This window comes from Myxine glutinosa, chromosome 5, assembly GCF_964187855.1.
Source record: "Myxine glutinosa chromosome 5, kmMyxGlut1.1, whole genome shotgun sequence".
Lineage (NCBI taxonomy): Eukaryota > Metazoa > Chordata > Myxini > Myxiniformes > Myxinidae > Myxine > Myxine glutinosa.
In genome coordinates this window covers 35,298,119-35,310,463 of record NC_136265.1, presented here as the reverse complement: position 1 = coordinate 35,310,463, position 12,345 = coordinate 35,298,119, and the positions used below count along the sequence as shown (strand labels likewise).

At 44.8% G+C, this 12,345-nt stretch overlaps 1 protein-coding gene across 2 annotated transcripts in view; it reads right to left on the bottom strand.

Moving 5' to 3' along the window:
* LOC137427705 (beta-arrestin-1) overlaps positions 1 to 4,518 on the bottom strand; it is a 101,494-nt gene extending 96,976 nt beyond the window's left edge. Inside the window, exons 1-2 of one of the 2 annotated variants that reach the window (XM_068117387.2) lie at positions 4,422 to 4,518; positions 3,969 to 4,072 (exon numbers count right to left, since the gene is read on the bottom strand). The gene's annotated coding sequence lies outside the window, so the exon portion shown is untranslated. The remainder of the gene's footprint in view (positions 1 to 3,968; positions 4,073 to 4,421) is intronic. The other variant, XM_068117388.2, reaches the window with a different exon arrangement.
* Positions 4,519 to 12,345: the final 7,827 nt, after the last annotated feature.

Here is a 12,345-nt window from a genome sequence, read left to right as displayed (position 1 = left end):
CCTCTATTACCAGTAAGCTGGTATAGTGCAGCGGCATAGCAAAAATTTAAGAAGAATTGTGCATTTTGTGATGGAAGCACCAAATTTGGCACAATGATAGAATGTTATATTTAGAACATTTTCAGATATGGAACCACTTTGAAATTCACCCAAGGTCGCCGCCATATTGGATTTCAAAATGGCGGCTTTAAAAATCTGTAACCCTTAGGGGGGGTGGCGGAAACAAATCCTACAGGCACAATTATTGCCCCATTCACCCTATATCTTTTCTAACATCAGTAGACACATTACAGCGGCGATTCTGAGCTCAAGGGAACATCTAGGGGTCTGGGGAGTGAAAAATTTGAAAATTTCGGCCAAAAATACCCCTAAAAGAGGTCATTTGGTGTCAAATTTCAGGGGGGGTCGTGTATTGTCCTGTAGATAAAACATGCTGGTCCGTTGATTAACCCCTAATTAAACGACTTTTTTGTTTGTTTGCTCCATCCAGGTTTCAATCATGTCGAAGCAGTTCAAGTTAGTTCATGTTACCAAGCATGTAACTTCAACGCCAAAGACGCAACTGGACTGGGAACTCTGTGTTCTGTGTCAAGTTGATATAGGAGAGTCCCTACAGTGTCCTGCTGTCACGAAAAGAACTGATGCAGGTGCTGGATACAAGACACTTGAAGACAATCTATCAGCATTCAATAAACTAGGCAAGCTGCCACAAGACGTGGACTTGCAACGACTGGATGAAGGCCAAGGGATAGCTGCCACTCTAGCTGCCCACCAAGCCAAGTGGCACAAGTCATGCAGGGTGAAATATAACACTACCAAGCTACAGCGGGTGCAGAAGAGAAGTCATTCAGAGGGAAGCCCTATCCCCAGTACAATCACAGATAAGTACAAGCTTACTAGGTCTCAGGCAGCTTGTGTTGATAGCATATGCGACAATTTGTGCTTCTTCTGCCAGCAAGAGCTTGGTTTGGAGTTTCATCAAGCAGCGACATTGGAACTAGATAAACACGTTCGCAAGGCTGCAGAGTTTCTTCAGGATACCACTTTGTTAGCCCAACTGAGTGCTGGGGACATGGTCGCAAGAGAGGCCAAGTACCATAAGAAATGTTTGACATCCCTATACAACCGCGTGAGGGCAGCAAAAAAGCTTGCTGAACAAAGCCAGAGCACGGTAGATGTCATTTCAGCAATAGTCCTTGCTGAACTGGTAACGTACATAGAGGAAACTGCTAAAGAAGAAGACACTGCTCCTGTATTCAAAATGGCAGACCTCACCAAGCTCTACACAATGAGAATGGAACAGTTCGGAGTTGTGCTGGAAACACGAGTCCATACAACCAGACTCAAGGAGCGTATCCTGGCACACTTCCCTGATCTGCAGGAGCACAGGCAGGGAAGAGATGTCCTGCTGGTGTTTCAGGAAGACATTGGCAGTGCATTAGCCAAGGCATGTCAACATGATATTGACAGTGATGTTGTGCACCTGGCACGAGCTGCAGGGATTATAAGGAAGGATATGTTCCAGTCATCTCAGCCTTTCAATGGGTCCTTCTCAAACAAATGTCAAGAAGAGTCTGTGCCACAACTGCTGCTGACAATGGTCTCCATGATTTTAGAGGGCGCAGGCATCAAAGATCAGGCATGTCAGTCATCGGCATCGGCGTCTGTGACAATAGCTCAACTTCTCAAATACAACAGTGTGAAGCATGAGAGGAGAGGTGCAGGCACAGACGTACGACACAGCATTAGTCAAGAGACTCCTTTGCCAATATATCTTGGCTTGATGCTTCATGCCCATACGAGAAAGAGGGAACTGGTTGACACATTATCTGGACTAGGGATCAGCATTGCCTATGATAGAGTGCTACGGATCTCTGCAGAGCTGGGGAACGGGGTCTGTCAGCGCTTTCGGGCGGAGAAGGTGGTCTGTCCCCCAAAGCTCCGCGGTGGAGTGTTCACCACATCAGCTGTGGATAATATAGACCACAATCCCAGTTCCACGACAGCACACGACTCCTTCCACGGAACTGGTATTTCATTGATACAACATCCAGACTATGACAATCAAGGCACAGACCGAGGTATTGTCATCATCGGGGGTGTCTCAAATGTCAAGACTGTGGAGGACCTTCCACGGTATTACACAGATGTACAACCAGTTAGTTCACTTGCCAAAAGCCACCCTGTACCAGCTGGAACCCAGGCGTCGCTGCAGAGGAATCTGCACAAGCTGAACTGGATAAAGAGAAGAGGTGGCTCCAGACTGTGAAGGATGCATGTGACAGTGGTGACACACAGAATCCAGGAAACATTTCTTGGGCTGCACATCACACAGAGAACCAATCGGCCAAGGATACTAGTATCACAGTCACACCCACTGCCTTGCTTCCCCTCTTCCATGACCAAGCCCACTCAGTGGCAATGATCCGCCATGCCATGGATGTCATGAAAGCAGCGATCAATGAGCTAAACCCTGGACAGATACCCGTCGTCACACTGGACCAACCACTTTATGCGATCGCCAAGCAGGTGCAATGGAACTGGCCAGACACACATGGTGAAGATCTCTTTGTGGTCATGCTGGGTGGTCTACACACAGAGATGGCAGCTTTGAAGACAGCAGGAGACTGGCTGCAAGACAGCGGTTGGACACAGGCATTGGTTCAGGCAGAGATAGCAACAGCTGGCACAGCAGACTCCTTCTTGCGTGCAGCTCACGTCAGCCGTACAAGACACGCCCACCAAGTAACTGTTGCTGCCCTACACATACTGCAGCATCGTGCATATGACATATACAACGAAAGAGCAACTGCAAGAGATGAGGAACCATTGGAGTTCGAGGCATGGTGTGACCAGAGAGCAGCGGCATGTCCACAGTTTCAGTACTGGGCCACTGTACTTAACCTGTAGCTCTGTATACTCCTCTACATACGTTCACTGAGAGAGAGTCCAACTTCACGCTGTACATGGACACCCTACCAGAGCTAGCTGCATGGTTCGCTGCATTGGGCCATATCCACTATGCTCGCTGGTTACCAGTCCACATCAGGGACATGGTTGGCATTGCAGAGAAACACCCAGATGTTGCTGCCAAGTTCCATGCGGGGCACTTCACATCCAAGAAGACTAGGCATGCTTTCTCCGCCATCTCCCTAGACCAGGCTCATGAACAAAACAATGCCACGGTCAAAGGCGATGGCGGGGCAGTGGGCCTAACTGAAAATCCAAGTGCCCTTCGACGGTGGATGGTGGCTGGCCCCGAAGTTGCTCGGGTCATCACAGAATTTGAGACCTCACAGCAACTGCGCCAAAGGGGAGAGCACACCCACCACCATGAGCAAACCGACAGTGTGCAGAAGAAGTTCGTCCAAGATGTCCGTGCACTGACAACAGTCATCGAAGAGATGGGCAGCCCCTTTGAAGAAGAAAGTTCTAAGTTCTTTGAATCCAATATGGCGTCAGTAAATCAACTTCTAAGTAGAACCATTCAATTCCTTGACCTCAAGTTTGTACATCCAGACACTAAAATCAAGGCTGTAGCTGGTATAGAACCAGAAATATTTGTAATTAAAGATTTTTAAGCCGCCATTTTGAAATCCAATATGGCGGCCACATTGGGGTGAATTCCAAAGTGGTTCCATATCTGAAAATGTTCTCCATATAATATTCTATCATTCTGCCAAATTTGGTGCTTCCATCACAAAATGCACAATTGGTTTGCTATGCCGCTGCACTAGTACTCATTTTGCTGAATTCGGAAGGATATCAGGCTGGCTGAGTCAACCGACGTGGTGTTAATTGAACGGCTCGAACTTCGGACCGCAGGCTTGGCCTTGTTTACTTGCTAACCAATATGGCGTCCGCGCACTGCACCATGGGTACTGAAACCCCTCTATTGGTAATGCAACAACACCCCCCCCCCCCCCCCCCCCCGTGTCAAACTGAGAACCTCATAAGAGGTCACTTACCAAGCAGCTTCCTAGCGCTTGCCAAGCAGGCCGTTCCTTAGCAACCGTTTCGAATGGAATGCTTACTTGAGCCACTTGGCGAGCGCTCTCCAAGAAACTCGGTACTGGAACAGACAAGTCAACCAAGAAGGAACGTGGTGAAAAAAATAAAATAACATTTCAACTGAAACACGTGAAACGTGCTCCATAAATTAAATAATATCTTTGACAGGCGCGAAAAAATACATTCCACATAACGTCGCGTATTTTCGAACAAAATAATCCGAATTACCTTCGAATTTTATTCCAACGTATATAATTTCCCACAACCGTTAAAGAACACATGACGTCATTGTCCAAAATGACGTTTAACCTTTGAAACATTGCATTATTATGAATGGCTTCAAATGAGGTAAACTGAAATCATTTAAATGAGAAAAGGTAAAACCATTCCCAAGAAAATCTGCTCCTTACCCCCCCTGAGATCTTCCGCGAAGTGTCGCCAACCAAATCGTTTCTGAAATAAATTAAATCGCGAAACTGTTGCAGTTTGAGCCCCAGCGGCCACTGTAAAACATGACAATGTTTATTATATTTCTACAACATTAATCTTTGCTGAAATTCAACGGGAATTATATAATTCATTGTTAATCTTTATCAGCTTCATTATTACTGAATAACAATAACTTCAAACAAGGCAGTAACAAAAGTGCTGTACACCGCCGATGAGAGTTTATCCCGCTACACCGCTAGGATATACTGTGATGCACTGTACTTTATTGTCATGACTCCGCCCCCTACAGAGGGGAAACGGAAATAAAGACAGTGCGTGCTGAGACCTCAAACAAAAGAATCCGTGTATTTTATGCTCATCAAAATAGAGCAGGAGCGTATTATATTAAGCCTTTTGAAGGCATTACATTGTGTCAGAAGTGGGATTGTTCACACGTTTTATGACTCCCAGAAGTTTCCATGCATTCAACTCAAGTTCGGCTTTTACTTTGTCTCGTAGCATGTATGGGATTCTGCGGGAGCATGTATGGGATTCTGCGGGGTAGGTTTTGCTTGGGTTAAAGTCCCTCACAAAGTGAAATATCATACTCATGCTTCTCTAAGCGACCCAACCCTTGAAAAAGATTGTGATGCTGCATCGTCATTTCTGACTCAGACCCGACACATTCACCTCTTCAACAATCATCTCTCTCCTCAACAGGTCCACCTCTCACAAGTTTGCTTACCTAGGATCGGTTTCACTTCACTTTGCACAATTTCAAGCTTAACTGTGTGTTTCCTTACCAAATGTAACACGAGCCCTTGTTTGTCCTATAGGTCTCATTTGATGCCCTGAGTACGATTTCAACATCACATTACTATCATCCCAAATCAAATCAGTGTTATTAGTCCCCTACCGGTGTACACCGGAGGGGACTATAGGTTTGCACGCCGTCCCTCCGTCCGTCAGTCTGTCAGTCCGTCAGTCCGTCACGCAAAGAACAGTTTTCCGGACTTTTTTTCTAAACTCTTAATGCTAATGATTTCAAACTTGGCACCTGGTTTCCTCATGATAAGTTACAGATCAAGTTCGAACTTCACGACGTTTCGATCATTTTTGACAAAGTTATGGCACTTTGAACTTTGGGAATTCTGATAATTCTGATGATCCTTAACTTAACTCAGTGCCATTTTAAGTTTTAATTTCCTTTAAAAAAGATTTTCTCTGCAATAATTGGACCGATTGAGATCAAATTTTCACCATAAGAGGGACTCGGTCTGTAGAATATTTTAATGGTAATTATGACGTCACAGGTCACGTGGTTCTGGCGCCATATTGTTTTTCGTGAAAACACAAAAAACCCTTTTTCTCTGCAACGGCTGAACAGATCGAGGCCAAACTTTGCAGGCAAAATCGCATACCCATGACGAACAAAAAAGTCAGCGAGGATGACGTCATGCGTCACATGGTTTCAGAGTTATGACGTTTTTAAGCATGAACCTTTAAAACCGAGCCCTCCCTCATTTTTGTTCCAATCGAGGGGAAACTTCACAGATCTGTTCAGCACTAAAATGTCCTTTTGGAATTTGCGATAGGGCACGTGGTTTGGCAGATATCGTTAATTAAACGAAAATATTTAATTAAAAAATGGATATCTCTTGAATCGCTGGTACCTCAGACCGTGAGTTGGTAATTATATAATTCACACAGTGCAATACGTGCAGGCTGCTCCACGGAGCGACCTTGCGGGCTTATCAACGAGGCAAGGCGTGACACACATGTGTCTCAGCATACCTCAGATCAAGTTTGAAAACCAGCATCAAACGTGCATAAATTTGCATATTCGATCATTTTTGACAAAGTTATGGCACTTTGAACTTTGGTAGAGGACATGTATTGCAGCGCAATACTCAGAATGCTTGTTAGTCCCCTACCGGTGTACACCGGAGGGAACTATAGGTTTGCACGCCGTCCCTCCGTCCGTCAGTCCGTCAGTCCGTCAGTCCGTCACGCAAAGAACAGTTTTCCGGACTTTTTTTCTAAACACTTAAAGCTAATGATTTCAAACTTGGCACATCGTTTCCTCATGATACGTTACAGATCAATTTCGAACTTCACGACGTTTCGATCATTCTTGACAAAGTTATGGCACTTTGAACTTTGGGAATTCTGATGATCCTTAATAACTCAGTGCCATTTTAAGTTTTAATTTCCTTTTAAAAGATTTTCTCTGCAATAATAGGACCGATTGAGATCAAATTTTCACCATAGGAGGGACTCGGTCTGTAGAATATTTTAATGGTAATTATGACGTCACAGGTCACGTGGTTCGGGCGCCATATTGTTTTTCGTGAAAACACGAAAACCCCTTTTTCTCTGCAACGGCTGAACAGATCGAGGCCAAACTTTGCCGGCAGAATCACATACCCATGATGAACAAAAAAGTCAGCGAGCATGACGTCATGCGTCACATGGTTTCAGAGTGATGACGTTTTTACGCATGAACCTTTAAAACCGAGACCCTCCCTCATTTTTGATCCAATCGAGGGAAAACGTCACAGATCTGTTCCGCATGTCAGTCTACTAAAATGTCCTTTTGGAATTTGCGATAGCTCACATGGTTTGGCAGATATCGTTAATTAAACGAAAATATTTTTTTTAAATGGATATCTCTTGAATCGCTTTATTGATCGATGTGAAACTTCATAGTATAGTAGAAGTCATGAAGAGTAACAAGTGTGCAAAATTTCAAGATGATTGGATGTACAGTCTGGAAGCTATAAGTTGTTATTGCGTGAAGAAGAAGAGGCGTCAAGTGTGCGGATTTAATTATTTATCACATGTACAGACTGAAAGCATCGTTGGACACGACCTGTCGCGGTAATTTTAACCTCAAATAAAATTCTAATTTAAGATTTGTCAATAGCTGAGGTATATTAACAAACGAATGAAACAGATTTGGTCAAATTCTGACTTTTTTAACCCGATCGCATTTGACAGAGTTGTGACAAGCTGAGGAAGAAGAAACCTCGCATTGGCTTCTCCAATGTGCCATAAAAAAAAGGATATCTCTTGAATCGCCAGTACCTCAGACCGTGAGTTGGTAATAAATTATATAATTCACACAGTGCAATACGTGCAGGCCGCTCCACGGAGCTTATCCAGGCTTATCAACGAGGCGAGGCGTGACACACACGTGTCTCAGCATACCTCAGATCAAGTTTGAAAACCAGCATCAACCGTGCATAAATTTGCATATTCGATCATTTTTGACAAAGTTATGGCACTTTGAACTTTGGTAGGGGACATGTATTGCAGCGCAATACTCAGAATGCTTGTTAAATATGCATTCTGGTATAATATCCACTTGGGACCCAGTGTCCAACTTAAATGTCACCAGGATCTCACTGATGAATCCAGTCTGCGTCCAATCAAGGTCACCGTCCTTGCCGTCGGTGAGGACATCCATGAAGAGGTCCTCAAAATCAAACCCTGCTTCCTCTTCATCGTCGAGGCTGACCGCACCGATGTGGTGTAGTGGTGACTCGCACTGTGCGTGGATCTCTTGCACATTCTTTGTGGCGGTGCACCTACTCGACCTCATGAAATGCCCTGTCTTGCCACATGCCCGACATTTTTCAAAACTCGGCGGGGCATCTGCCAGGATGGTGTTCATAGGTGCAATTCTCGCATCCATGGGTGTTTGTTTACCTGTGGTCTTGGCGTAGTCAGTGATCACCAAATGATGTACGTGGGTTGCCTCTGGTGCGGAAGTCTCTGGCTCTACCAGCATTCGGAGGTGGTCGTGCCGCTGGACGACATGGACGTCAGAAGCCGTGGCAGGAGTGATGGTTTTCATTTGCTCAGCACTGAGTTCTCTTATTTTGCAAACCTCGACACAGTTTTCCAACGTGAGCTTGTCCACTTGAAGCAGCTTTTCACGGACTGCGTCGTCCACGATACCACACACAAATCTGTCCGTGATTAATGACTCCTCCAGCATGTCACATTCACAGTCTTTTGCTAAACTGTGTTAGTCCGTTAAGAAACTATCAAAGTTCTCACCCTTCCTCTGGGTGCGGGAGTTGAACAGGTACCGGGACACGTCACGTTCTTTCTTGTCTCACAGAAGGCCTGAATTTTCTCAATGAGCGGGCCGAGCATGTCTTGTTCTTCTGAGGAAAACGTCATCGTCGCGTGTATCTCCTGGGCGGCTGGATTCTCACTGTTCCACTAATGTTAAACGGGCAGGATGGGGTCCATCATGATCATGTCGTCGATCATGTGACCCAGAAATTTGAGTTAGTTCTTCCAAAATTCACACTTTTTCTGGTTCAGTTTGAGACCAGATTTATTGAGAGTTTCGAGCACTCGATCAAGATTTTCATCATGTTCTTTGAGAGTCCTTCCAAAGACCAGCATATCATCAACATATGACACGACTCCATTGTGACCCTCCAGTAATTGCGTCATCTTCTGTTGAAAGATTTCCAGCACCAATGTGATGCCAAAAGGTATCCTATCAAAGGCATACCTGCCAAAGGGAGTGATGAACGTCGTGTAGTTGCATGAATCAGGATGGAGTGAGACCGACCAAAACCCACTCGAAGGGTCTAGTTTTGAAAAAATAGTCGCACCAGCCGGTTTGGGAAGTATCTCATCCATTGTAGGCATTTGAAACTTCGCACAAATTCGGATTTGAAACTTCACTTTCTTCAGGTGTTTCAGGTCAACACAAATTTGGATATCACCACTCTTCTTGAGAACCGGCACCATAGGCACCACGGAGTTGGCTCCGTCACTCGATGGATGACACCCTTGCTTTCCATTCGTTTAAGCTCAGTCTCTATCTTGGGCAATAGAGGAGCCGATATACACCTGGGTTTAGAAACGCTGTAAGGTACAGCATTTTCTTGAAGCTGATTCTTACTGGGCTGCACCGCAGACAACCCATGTCCGCAAAAATGCTAGCATGTACCTCACCCGTGTACAAAACTAGTCCCATGGCACTTGCTGTTGGTCCACTCAGAAAATTATTGGTACAGTTCTTGACCACGTCCATTTTCACATGATAAGATCGCTGCTAAGTTTGTCAAACGTCCTTTTATTGAGAATATTCAAGTGCCACATGCAAGTGCCACACCGAACAGTTGCTCAAGTCAACCGTCACACACCACGGATGATCTCGGGAACCCGGCACACTCACACCTCCCAGAAATATGGTATCCTCCTCATGACCAATCACGACATCAACTGCCCTTACTTTCTGTAGTGCCCCCATTTCATGCACCTGTAGCACTTTGCCTTGGCAGCTGGACACGTCTGACTGTCCTTATGTGCAAAACTTCCGCCACGTGTACACTTGGTCATGGGACGAGGTATATCTCTTTGCTGATGACTCCACTCTCTGCCGCTCCATATCTCATCCCTCAGATCGACAGTCTGCAGCCTCTTCACTCTCTGCACACCTGGACAAAATCACAGACTGGTCAAACAAGTGGAACATGTCTTTCAATCCTGACAAATCTCACACTCTCACTTTGTCTCTCCGAAAAGACCGTCTGGACAACCCTCCCATCTACTTTCTGAACAATCTTCTTGAAGAAGTTCTGTCACTCAAGCTTTTGGGTCTCACTATCTGCCATGATATTTCCTGGGAAAACCACCTTTACAAGCTGGCCTCCAAACCCCTCTCCAGCCTTGCTCCCCCAGGTCTCTCTGTGCTCTGTCCCCCTAATATTCCTACAGGTTGCACAAGATCTGCCAGCAACCCTCTCATGGTTAAACTGCCAAAATCAAGGCTCTCTGCTCACCCTCACTCTTTCATTCCTCTTTTCTCCCGCCTCTGGAACAAACTCCCTCACTCTCTTCAATCCCAATCCTCCCTCCAGGTCTTCAAAACAGCTGTTCACCACCATCTCTTATCTTCCCCCATCCAAAACCAAAACCGTAAATATCGACTGATTCATTACTTGATGCAAGTTTCCCCGTTTTCCCCTCCCCCAATCCCGTCGTCGAATTCCCTGTCGGGGTAAAACCTGGTCGTTATTTGTTCGGGAATAAACCCGTTTGGTTATAAAAGCGAATAAGTTCTCGTGATTATCCTCAGCCACGCACACGCGAGCATTTAATCACCATCATTCGGAACGTCTCCACAGGAATTAAAACTGGTCGGTACATCGTAGGATTTTAACCTCCCGCCGCAACGTGCTCGACGTTCGTTGAGCCGATGATGCTACAATATCAATGTGCTTGTCCAGAAAGCACACCAGAAAATTGGAATGTGTAAAATATGTTTTAGTGGTTTTTCCAAGCACAAACTTACTGTTCTGAACACTTCTGCGTGACGTACTGTGTTGGAATATGCTTCTACGGTATGGAGTCCTCGGTTAGTAAAAGTCATCACGAAGTTACAGAAAGTCCAAAGGAAGTGCTTGAAACTTACTCCAGGTGAAGTAGTGGAGCGGCTAAGCTCATGAATTGTGTACTTTGGGGTCCAATCACCAAACGTTCCAGATATGTTTAAGGATATATTATAAATTATTTTAGATATAGAGGCATCGCAATTTTTTTTCGTGGGCGGCCATTTTGTAAAATTGTTTTTTACAACTACTGTATAACTAAAAGTAACCTGGAGAGTTACAGTAGACCTAGTGAGGGAACTACACCCTTATTTAAATGTCCTCCAGAAAACTCACGTGCCGAGTCTGATTCCTTTAGGCCTGCCGACCAGAAGGTAAATTTTCCTGGAGTTCAAAAACCGACCAGAGTTTTATCCAGGTTTACTTGTTCTTATTGGAAGAGGAAGGGACACCTCATGTCTCAGTACTGTTGTTGTTTAGCTCCTGACTTGTGCCAAGTTTCAATTTTTGGCGTACAACTGTTTGCAAGAAGACCAAAGTTTTCCATTTTTCCAACGTGGATATCATACCACATGATCTATGATGTCATAGTTATCATTATAACATTATCCATGGGTGCGCGCTCCTATGTTGAGGGTTTCGTGTCAATCATTTAAGCGGCTGCAGAGAAAACAAATTAAAACTTCTAGCGGAGGAATCACAATATATAACAATCCTTACAAAAACCCTTCGGTACCCTAATCAAGAGGTTAAATGAAGTTTTAAATTAAACTTTCACAATCCCTCGATATGATGGAATCTCGTGATATGTGAGGGACATACAAACAGATTACATTTCGAATTAATTAGCTAATTACCTTACTACCTGGATATAAATTTTAAAAAGGGCCCATTAGTTTTTGCACATTGACGTCATGAATCATCATGCCAAGTTTCAAATTGATCCGTTGAGCTGCCTCAGAGGAGTAGGGAATAAAAATAACTATTGTTAATGGACCCACTGACTGCCTGACTGACTGAAAGACATCATTATGGCTTTAACAGCTAACCTCAAGACAAGGTAACAACTTGGAACGAGAGGAAAAGGAGAAGAGGAGAAAGGAGACGATCGAGCCTAAAGGATGCTCCCATCTGTGGCTCACCTTCAGCTTTTACGCTTTGTTTCCATCGTGCATTCCATTCGTTTCCAACATTATCAGTGAAGCGATCGGCGGGTTTTCTTGGTGGAAATCTGTGATGGTTCTTCGACCCACCGAGCCTTTTGCCAGTAAAGCTCAACCCTAATCTGCTGAGCACTGCTCCGTGGAGATCAGCTTCTCTTTTTAACTCAACTGGACTGCCGTCAAGTTGAGTTCATCACATACTGAGCCCTCCGGCGTCTGTATTTCGACGTTAACACTCCAGCGTCCACAAATATCAACCAATTCTGATCAAACTTGACATGCAGCATCCTTACCCCAAGGACCAGGTTGGTATTACATTTCAGCCCGATCCGTTGAAAATATGGCGGACGTAGGCGACCATTTTGTTTTTGGTCATGAAA